Source organism: Tupaia chinensis, unplaced genomic scaffold (genome assembly GCF_000334495.1).
Source record: "Tupaia chinensis unplaced genomic scaffold, TupChi_1.0 Scaffold000270_1, whole genome shotgun sequence".
In the NCBI taxonomy this organism is placed as follows: Eukaryota; Metazoa; Chordata; class Mammalia; order Scandentia; family Tupaiidae; genus Tupaia; species Tupaia belangeri.
In genome coordinates, this window is record NW_006159750.1 from 5,385,336 (window position 1) to 5,395,102 (window position 9,767).

The 9,767-nt window shown below is 44.3% G+C and overlaps 1 pseudogene; it reads left to right on the top strand.

The window, feature by feature from the left end:
• Window positions 1-1,170: 1,170 nt before the first annotated feature.
• On the top strand, window positions 1,171-1,979 carry LOC102473801 (40S ribosomal protein S4 pseudogene; annotated as a pseudogene).
• Window positions 1,980-9,767: the final 7,788 nt, after the last annotated feature.

The following is a 9,767-nucleotide window of genomic DNA, read 5'->3' on the forward strand; positions in this document are numbered from 1 at the left end:
CCCTCCTCGCCCCGCCGCCGCCTCGCTCGCTAGGCGCGGGGTCCCCGGGGGTGGCGGGGGACCCGCAGCTGGGCCCGGGTGGGCCGGCGCAGGGCCTACTCCGCCCGCCGCCTGGCAACTTGCTTTCTCACCTCTCTCTCCCCCTCTCTCTCTGGTGAGCACACGTGCCCTATAGCAAATTAAGATAAGAATAATAAATTAAATTAAATTTTAAAAGTTCCAAGAAGTAGTCTTCAGAGATTTGTTAGGTCTCTGATGAAAGAATAGTCACCTTTAGATTTACTGTCAACTTCCTGACATACTCTCATGTCGGCATCTCAATAGTTTTCTGTCAAAAAGTGTTGGTTATAAATTCACTACACCTGCTCTTTAGTTCTTTTACTATATGAGTGCTTGAGTATAGTAATATTTCCTGAACATTCTGGGATACAGGGTGCTCTGCAGTCCTACTGTTGTTACATTGGAGACCATGGTGAATGTCTCAGAATGTACTTGAATGTGGAATGTCCTTCAGGCAAAAGTGTTTGTGCTATTATAACAAATGAAGCAGGGCTACAGAGCTGATTGTGAGTAAGAAGGGAAATTTTATTTTCTCCCAAGAGACTGGACTGTTACGGCATAAAAATCTAGCATCATGACTGGCCCACAGATGTTCCATAAGTAATTCTTTCATTGAAAGTTGAACCAGGTATCCCTCTGAGAAAAATAACAAAGGAGCCATGGAAGGCAGACAGGAAAAGAGTATAGTAAAACATGATAGAATGAGCTAGATATAGAAACTGAGAAATGTATATAAACCTCATGGGGAACTAGTCACAGGGGTCTAGCAAAATAAACTGTCAGAATAGTCAGGTAGGTGGACCAGTAGTTGAAGTAATGGTTATGTCACTGGACTCACATAGTCGACTGCTGTTTGAGTCCCAGACCCAGCGGCTTAAAACACACCAGGCACGTGTAAGTGCATTCCTAGAATCCCAAGAGGAGAATGGAGGAGAAGGGATTGCGGCATGGCCATCCCCCCCAGGGGTGATTTCTCACTTTTTGTCTCTCCGACTCTGTCTCTCTGACAAGCTCGTGCGTCCTACAGCAAAAATCTTTCTTAAAATAAACAAAGAAAGAAAATTCTTTCCGTTCCTAGCGCAGCCGTGGCTCATGGCCCTGAGAAGCATCTGTAGCGGGTAGCAGCTCCAAAGCACTAGATGCTGGATAAATTGACCAGTGTGTTTGCCCCTGGTCCATCCGCTGGTCCCCACAAGCTGAAGGGATGTCTTCCGCTCATCATTTTCCTCAGGAACAGACTTAAGTATGCTTTGGCAGGAGATGAAGTAAAGAAGGTCTGCACGCAGCGGTTCATTAAGGTTGCTGGCAAAGTCCGTACTGACATAACCTACCCTGTTGGTTTTATGGGTGTCACCAGCATTGACAAGACCAGAGAGAATTTCCGTCTGATCTATGACACCAAGGGTCATTTCACCGTCCATCGTGTTACACCTGAGGAGGCCAAGTACAAGTTGTGCAAAGTGAGGAAAATCTTTGAGGGCACAAAGGGAACCCCTCACCTGGTGACCCATGTTGCTCATACCACCCGCTACCCAGACCCTCTCATCAAGGTGAACGACACATTCAGATTGATTTGAAGACGGGCAAGATTACTGAGTCCATCAAGTTCGACACTGGTAACCTGTGTCTGGTGACTGGAGGTGCTAACTTGGGAAGAGTTGGTGCGATCACCAGCAGAGAGAGACATCCTGGCTCTTTCGATGTGGGTCCTGTGAAAGATGCCAGTGGCAACAGCTTTGCCACTCCTCTCCAACATTTTTGTTATTGGCAAAGGCAACAAGCCATGGATTTCTCTTCCCCGGGGAAAGGGTATCTGCCTCACCATTGCTGAAGAGAGAGACAAGAGACTGGCGGCCAAACAGCAGTGGGTGAAATGGTCTCTAGATTTTGTGTTTTTATGTAGTGGTCTTCCTACTTAAGTAAAGGTGATATAGCATTAAAAAAAAAAAAAAAAAAAAAAAAAAAAAAAAGATGCTGGGTGTGTGTGCATGCAAGTCCAAAATCCCAAGAGGAGAATGGAGAAGGGATTGCGTTGTGACCATCTCCCTTGTATGTGTGTGTGTGTGTGTGTGTGTGTGTGATTTCTTGCTTTTTGTCTCTCTGTCTCTCCAGCAAGCATATATGCCCTATGGCAAAACAAACAAACAAACAAAAAAACACTCTCTCTCAAAAAAAAAAAAAGAATAGTCAGGTAAGACTGGAGACACTAACCAAGTAAAGAAACCAGTGAGAACTGATCCTGGGACCAGCAGTTAGCATAATGGCTATGTCGCTGGACTCCCACGTAGTTGTCCGCGGTTCACGTCCCGGATCCGGTGGCTTAAAACTCACGCCGGGCGTGTGTGCGTGCGTGCCCAAGATCCCGAGAGGAGAATGGAGGAAAAGGAATTGCGGCGTGGCCATCCCCCCTGGGGGGTGATTTCTCACTTTCTCTCTGTCTCTCTCTGTCTGTCTGGCGAGCGCACGCATCCTATAGCAAAAACCTCTCCAAAAAGAAAAAAAAAAAGAATGAAATTCTGACACATGATACAACCTAGATGAAACTTGAAGACATTTATTAAGTGGAATAAGTAGACACGAAAAGACAAATATTGTATGATTCTACTTCTGCACGTTATCTAGAATAGTCAAATTCATACTGACAGTAAAATAGCGACTTCCCAGAGAAGAGAGGAATGAGGAGGTTATTGTTTGATGGATATACAGTTTCATTTTGGGATATGAAAAAATTCCGGAGATGGATCGTGGTGATGGTAGCACAATGTGAATGTACCTAATGCCACTGAACTATATACTTAAAAATGGTTAAAATGGTAAGCTTTATGTTATGAGTATTTTAATAAAAATTTTTAAAAATAGCTTTTTAAGTTAAGGGGAGAAAAGGAAATTAATTGAAATGTGAGTTCTTTGAGGAGCAGTACTTTGTCTTATTCAGCATTGCTTATGGTGTAGATGCTGTAGATACAGGAGGACTTCAAAAAGTTCATGGAAAATGAAAAGTACAAGTTTATTTTGGTGTAAAAAACCTGAAATCCAGGATCTGGCAGGTGATGTGGTGGAGGCTCTGGACTCCCATGTGGCCGACCGCAGTTTGAGTCTTGGGCCTGGGATCTTGCTTTCTCACTTTCCCTCCCTCTCTCTCTCTACTCAAATTTAAATAATAATAACAAATAGAGACCAACAGTGGGCATAATGGCTATGTCTCTGGATTCCCATGTAGTTGACCACAGTGGGACCAAGTCCCAGACCCGGTGGCTTAAAACTCACGCCGGGCATGTGTGCATGCATGCCCAAGATCCCAAGAAGAGAATGGAGGAAAAGGGATTGCGGTGTGGCCATCCTCTCTGGGGAGTGATTTTTCGCTTTCTGTCTCTCTGTTTCTCTCTGTCTTTCTGGTGAGCACACGTGCCCTATAACAAAAACCTTTTTTTCTTTTTTTTGGAGAGGTTTTTGCTATAGGGCGCGTGCGCTCGCCAGACAGACAGACACAAAGAGATAGAAAGAGAGAAATCACCCCCCAGGGGGGTGGCCATGCCACAATCCCTTCTTCTCCATTCTCCTCTCAGTATCTTGGGCACGCACACACACGCACCCAGCGTGAGATCAAGCCACCGGGTCCGGGACTCGAACCGCGTCGACTACGTGGGAGTCCAGTGACATAGCCATTACACTAACTGCTGGTCCCAAAATTGAATAAAATAATTATTTTTTTTAATAGTTACTTTTTTATTTAATTTTATTTATTCATTTATTCTTTTTTTTTTTTTTTTGGAGCGGTTTCTGCTATAGGGCGCGTGCGCTCGCCAGACAGACAGAGAGAGACAGAGAGATAGAAAGCAGGAAATCACCCCCCAGGGGGGATGGCCACGCCACAATCCCTTCTCCTCCATTCTCCTCTCGGGATCTTGGGCACGCACGCACACGCACCCGGCGTGAGTTTAAGCCACCGGGTCCGGGACTCGAACCGCGGTCGACTACGTGGGAGTCCAGCGACATAGCCATTACGCTAACTGCTGGTCCCTATTCATTTATTCTTAATTTGAGCAGAGAAAGACACAGAGAGAGATAGAAAGAGAGAGGGAAACTGAGAAAGCAAGCCACCAGGCCCAGGACTCAAACCGTGGTCGGCCATGTGGGAGTGTCCAGCACCTTAGCCACTACACCACTTGCTGGTCCCTAAAATAATTCTTAGTCAAAATCCATGAAGAGTTTTTTTCATAATACACATTTTTCACAAACTTTTTAAAAGACCTCTTGTACATTTAGTGAGTAAATAAACAAGTGTTTATTGGTTGTTATAAACACTAATTGCATATAAACACTAGTTAACATATGTCTGACTTGGAGAAATATAGTAGTAGAAAATTCAGTATTTCAGATCATTAACCTTAAAAGTTAAGAAGTTGGGGCCAGCAGGTGACATAGTGGTTAAGGCACTGAACTCCCAGGTGGCCATCCAGAGTTTGAGCCCTGGACACAAAAGCTTGAAAGTCATGCTGAGCATGTATGCATGTGTTCCCAGAATCCCAAGAGGGGAATGGAGAAGAAGGGATTACATCATGGCCAGCCCCCTGGCCGGGGCTTGATTTCTTTCATTCTGTCTTTCTGACTCTGTCTCCCTCTGGTGAGTGCACACACCCTATGGCAAAAACCTAATTAAAAAACTAATTAAATTTTTAAAAATAAAATAAAACTTTTTAGGTGAAATATTGAGAGATGAGAAGAGATGTTCCTCCCTGGAGAAATGTAAGTCATTTGGACACTAATGAAATCTACATTCACCCATAGGATGAGTGTTCTCAAATAGTTTATTACTTTTTGACACATTTTTGCAAAGAAAGGAAAATGACTCCCTAATTGAAAGCTGCTGTAATTATTTTATACATGAAACACAGAAGTCTAAACTATGTTGCAGTAAAGCATGACCCTTTACCAACTGTGGATTAGGAGCGTTGTCATTCCACTTGAAGTAAATGAAATAGTTCAGTAAAGTTAATAGCACAATGAACATTGACAATGCTCAGATTTGTTAGCATATATCATATTTCATCACTTTCTGTCATACCTTTCTGGGCAAATGGCAAAAAATACGTTGAGTTGTTTTTAATTTAACATTATTTATTTATTCATTTATTTTTATTTGACCAGAGACGGACATGATGAGAGAGAGGGAAAGTAAGACAGCAAGTCTCCAGGTCTGGGACTCGAACTATAGTCAGTCATGTGGGAGTCCAACACCCTTAACCACCTTTGGAGAGCAGCCAATCTAAAAATATGTGGTTAAAACATGTGACCTGAAGACACATACAGATATGTGCTTCTGTAAGCTACTCTAGCAGGGCTATTAAAAAACAGCTATATACAAAAAGCAATACCTGCCTGTTGTCAATGGCTGTCTTCCTGCTCTTGTTGAAACAATACCTCAATACTGCCCAGTATCAGGCTAAAGGAAGTCACAAGCCTTTATCAGATTATCCCCCAAAAGAATCAGAGAAATGATATGACTCCAGTCGTTTTCACATCTTCAGTCTGATTTACATCCAAAAACAACTGGCTTTGCATTCCAATTTCTCCTCCCTTATTCTCTTTGCATTCCACTTCCTTCTTCACTCTTCCTTTTATATCCCATTGTTTTCCCCTTCCCCTATTCTCTGCCCTTTAAAAGAATAAACCTGAGGCTGGTTATGGTCGCTGTTTCTCCATCAGAGAAGTTGTGCCCCCTAGATCCTCAACCCTCGCTTTTCTATACCTGTGTGTCTTTGTGTGTTTTATTATTGCATCTATTTCTAATCCGCAGCCTTCCCCACTCAGAGAAAGGTGTTCATGCTGAGCTGGCCTCTCCAACCACCACTGCACCTGCCAGTCCCATACAGTGAGAATTTTTAAAGTGACTTCAAAGCAGTCTAGGTTTGTGTTCCTAGATGTTACGTTCTCCAAATCTATATGTCCATATCTATCTCTAGAAACTACAATTTGTTATTGACATAAACAGGCACTTTAGGGGGCCAGCAGTTAGCGTAATGGCTACGTTGCTGGACTCCCATGTAGTCAACCGTGGTTTGAGTCCTGGACCCCGTGGCTTAAACTCAAGCCAAGCGTGTGTGCGTGCATGCCCAAGATTCCAAGAGGAGAATGGAGAAGGGATCGCGGCATGGCTGTCCCCCTGGGGAGTGATTTCTCGCTGTCTCTCTGTCTCTCTGTCTTTCTGAAGATCACACACACCCTACATCAAAAACCTCTCCAATAAAAAAAGGCAGTTTAGATTTTGCTGCTTCCCTGTATATAACTTTGACTTCAATCATTTTGTAAGATTTTTTTTGAGAGTTTTTTGTTTGTTTGTTTGCTATAAGACTTGTGCGTTTGCCAGAAAGAGAGACAGAAAGCGATAAATCACTCGGGGGCCAGAAATCACTGGGGTGGGGGTGGGGGGTGCCCACGCAGCAATCCTTTCTCCTCCATTCTCCTTTCTGGATCTGGGACACACATGCACACACGCCCGGTGTAAGTTTAAGTCAGCAGGTCCGGGACTTGAACTGGGGTCGACTACATGGGAGTCCAGGGACATAGCCGTTGCGCTAACTGCTGGTCCCCTCTAAAAAATTTTTTTTGCTACAGGGCATGTGTGCTCATTGGAGACACAGAGACAGAGAGACAAGCAAGGGATAAATCACCCCCCAGGGGCATGGCTACCTCACAATCCCTTCTCCATTGCCTCTTTTTTTTTTACTATTTTTTTTTTTTTTTTTGGAGAGGTTTTCGCTATAGGGCGTGTGCGCTCGCCAGACAGACAGAGAGAGACATAGAGACAGAAAGCGAGAAATCACCACCCAGGGGGGATGGTCACGCCGCAATCCCTTCTCCTCCATTCTCCTCTCGGGATCTTGGGCACGCACGCACACGCGCCCGGCGTGAGATTTAAGCCACCGGGTCCGAGACGCGAACCGTGGTCGTCTACGTGGGAGTCCAGCGACATAGCCATTACGCTAACTGCTGGTTCCCTCCATTGCCTCTTGAGATTTGGGGCATCCTGCTTGAGTTTCAAACCCTTCAGGACTCCCAACTGCAATCCACCACGTGGGAGTCCAGGGCCTTAACTATTGCCACATGCTGGCCTGATGAGAATGTTTTTAAATAACAAAGGTTTTACATTTCCTTCTGTTTTCAAATGTTGCCAATATGTATGTGCACCTTGCAGGAGAGAGAAAGGGAAACTGAGAAAGCCCTGCATGGGGATAGTCGAGGGGCAATTCCTTCTCCTTTTCTCCTTTTGGGATTTTTAACATACATGTGCAAATGCTTGCTGTGCTTCATCAAGTTGCTGGATCTGGGACTCAAACCACACGATGGGCCGATCCAGCTCCCTTAACCAGCACGCCACAAGCTGGCCCAACAAATAGTGTTTTACTCAAGGATATTGGGAGGTTTAATTAGCTTCAATTCTTACAAACCCCTTAAGAAATAATAACTGGGTTATGCTGCTGTGGCCCAAGGACTTTCTCTCTGCTCTGGCGTCCTCGGGGTCCATGCCTGAGCCTGGCTGCAGCCTTGAGCCAAAGCCCTGCTGGCGCGCCCCAGTCCCGAGCACCTGTGCCACTTCCTGGGGCTGCGTGCGCACCTCGACTGAATGCTGGATGTCAAGGCTCTGCACAACTGGAACGCCAGGCTCACGCCATTCACGAGTGGTGGCTCCCGTGGCTTCAACACCATATTCTTCCTGTGCTGCCTGCACAAACTTCTGCCCTTCCACCCCAACCTGACCAAGATGGTGAGCTGCCAGTGGTCATCTCCATCCGAAGCAAAAAAAGAAATATGATTGGCACCCCCGTAGTTCTATGATATGAAGACTTAAAAACTTTGCCTTCCTCTCTGACTTGCAGAAATTTTGTTTGGTACTTCGATTAGAAGGTGTGGAAAGATGGTTGCCAATCACATTACCTGCTGATGGGGTGATCCTGCTTTTAAAAGATGAGATGTACTTAGAAGATTCCGATTTTTGGGAGGCCAGCAGGTAGCATGGTGGTTAAGGCACTGGATACTCCCATGTAGCTGATTACGGTTTGAATCCTGGACCTGATGGCTTGCTTTCTCACTTTCTCTCTCTCTGTGTGTCTTTCTATGGTTGAATTAAAATAAATGAATTAGTAACTAAAATAAAAAAAATAAATAATTCTGTAAAAAGATTCAGGGTTTTTAAATAACCTTTTGTCTATGGGGGAAAAAATGACGTCGTGAAGGAAGGCAGTGCGTTTCACCAAGTGATGATATACAGTCGCCATCTTTATCATATCCATGTGACTATTGAGTCAAGGTATAAACACATTTATCTTAAGAACTGTGGGTTAAGAGCCTTCTTTTTTTTTTTCTTCTGGAGAGGTTTTTGCTATAGGGCGCATGCGCTCGCCAGACAGACAGAGAGATAGAGACAGAAAGCGAGAAATCCCCCCCCCCCAGGGGGGATGGTCACGCCACAATCCCTTCTCCTCTATTCTCTCGGGATCTTGGTCACACACACACACACGCCCAGCGTGAGTTTTAAGCGACCGGGTCCGGGATGCGAACCGCAGTCAACTACATGGGAGTCCAGCGACATAGCCATTATGCTAACTGCTGGTTCCCAGTGGGTTAAGAGCCTTTTGGCTGCTTGTTTGTAAGTTGGCCTAATTGAAGTATCTTAACCAACCATGCTTAAAACTTCCTCTGTAAAAGTTATAATACATTGTTTCTTATTTCAAGTATAACATGGCACCCTATTGGTTATTTTATTCTTTAAGCCTTACTCTAAATATGCCATAAGTATTAAGTTTACAAAATAGTAATGATCTTGTTACCAAAACTAAAGAAGTTCACAAGGGTTCTCACCTCTTTTTTGTTTTATCTCGAAGTTTAAATGAAATGTTCTACCACCATTTTTCTGACTGTCCGATGTGTTGGCACTGTTTTCAATGTGCTTTGGAGGCTGATCCATGAATATCTTAAACTTTCTGCTGAATTTATTTTAAGGATGTCTGATTAGGTGATTAACAGTAGACTAAGATCAACTTCAAGTGATTATGTCACCATTTTCTTGTTCTGTCTTTAGTTTTGATGATTAACACACAATTCTGTTTAAAATCAAATGGCATAGGGCGAGCACATGGCTTGGTTAATGTGCTGGTTTCCCAAATGGTTGACCATGGTAGTCAACTGCGGTTCGCGTCCCGGACCCGGTGGCTTAAAACTCACGCCAGGTGCGTGTGCGTGCATCCCCGAGATCCTGAGAGGAGAATGGAGGAGAAGGGATTGTGGTGTGGCCATCCCTCGGGGGGGGCGGGGCGTGATTTCTCACTTTCTGTCTCTCTGTCTTTCAAAAACGCCTCCCGAAAAAAAAAAAAAAAAAAAAAGAACAAATCCTGGAATCGGTGGCTTGAAAATCACAGCAAGCAAATACTGAGTTGCCACGTAAGTCATGACACATTTTTGCATAGAAAAATACAGAAAAATATTAGATTGTCAGGAAAGTCATGATGCATTTTTACATAGGAAAACATGGAAGGATATATCATGACTTTCTTGACAACCTAATACATCATGACTTTCCCAACAACCTCATAGATAAAGAAATGCTTAAAAATAAATAAATAATAAGGGGCCAGCAGGTGGCATGGTGGTTAAAGTGCTGGACACTCCCACATGGCCGACCATGGTTTGAGTCCCGGACCTGGTGGCTT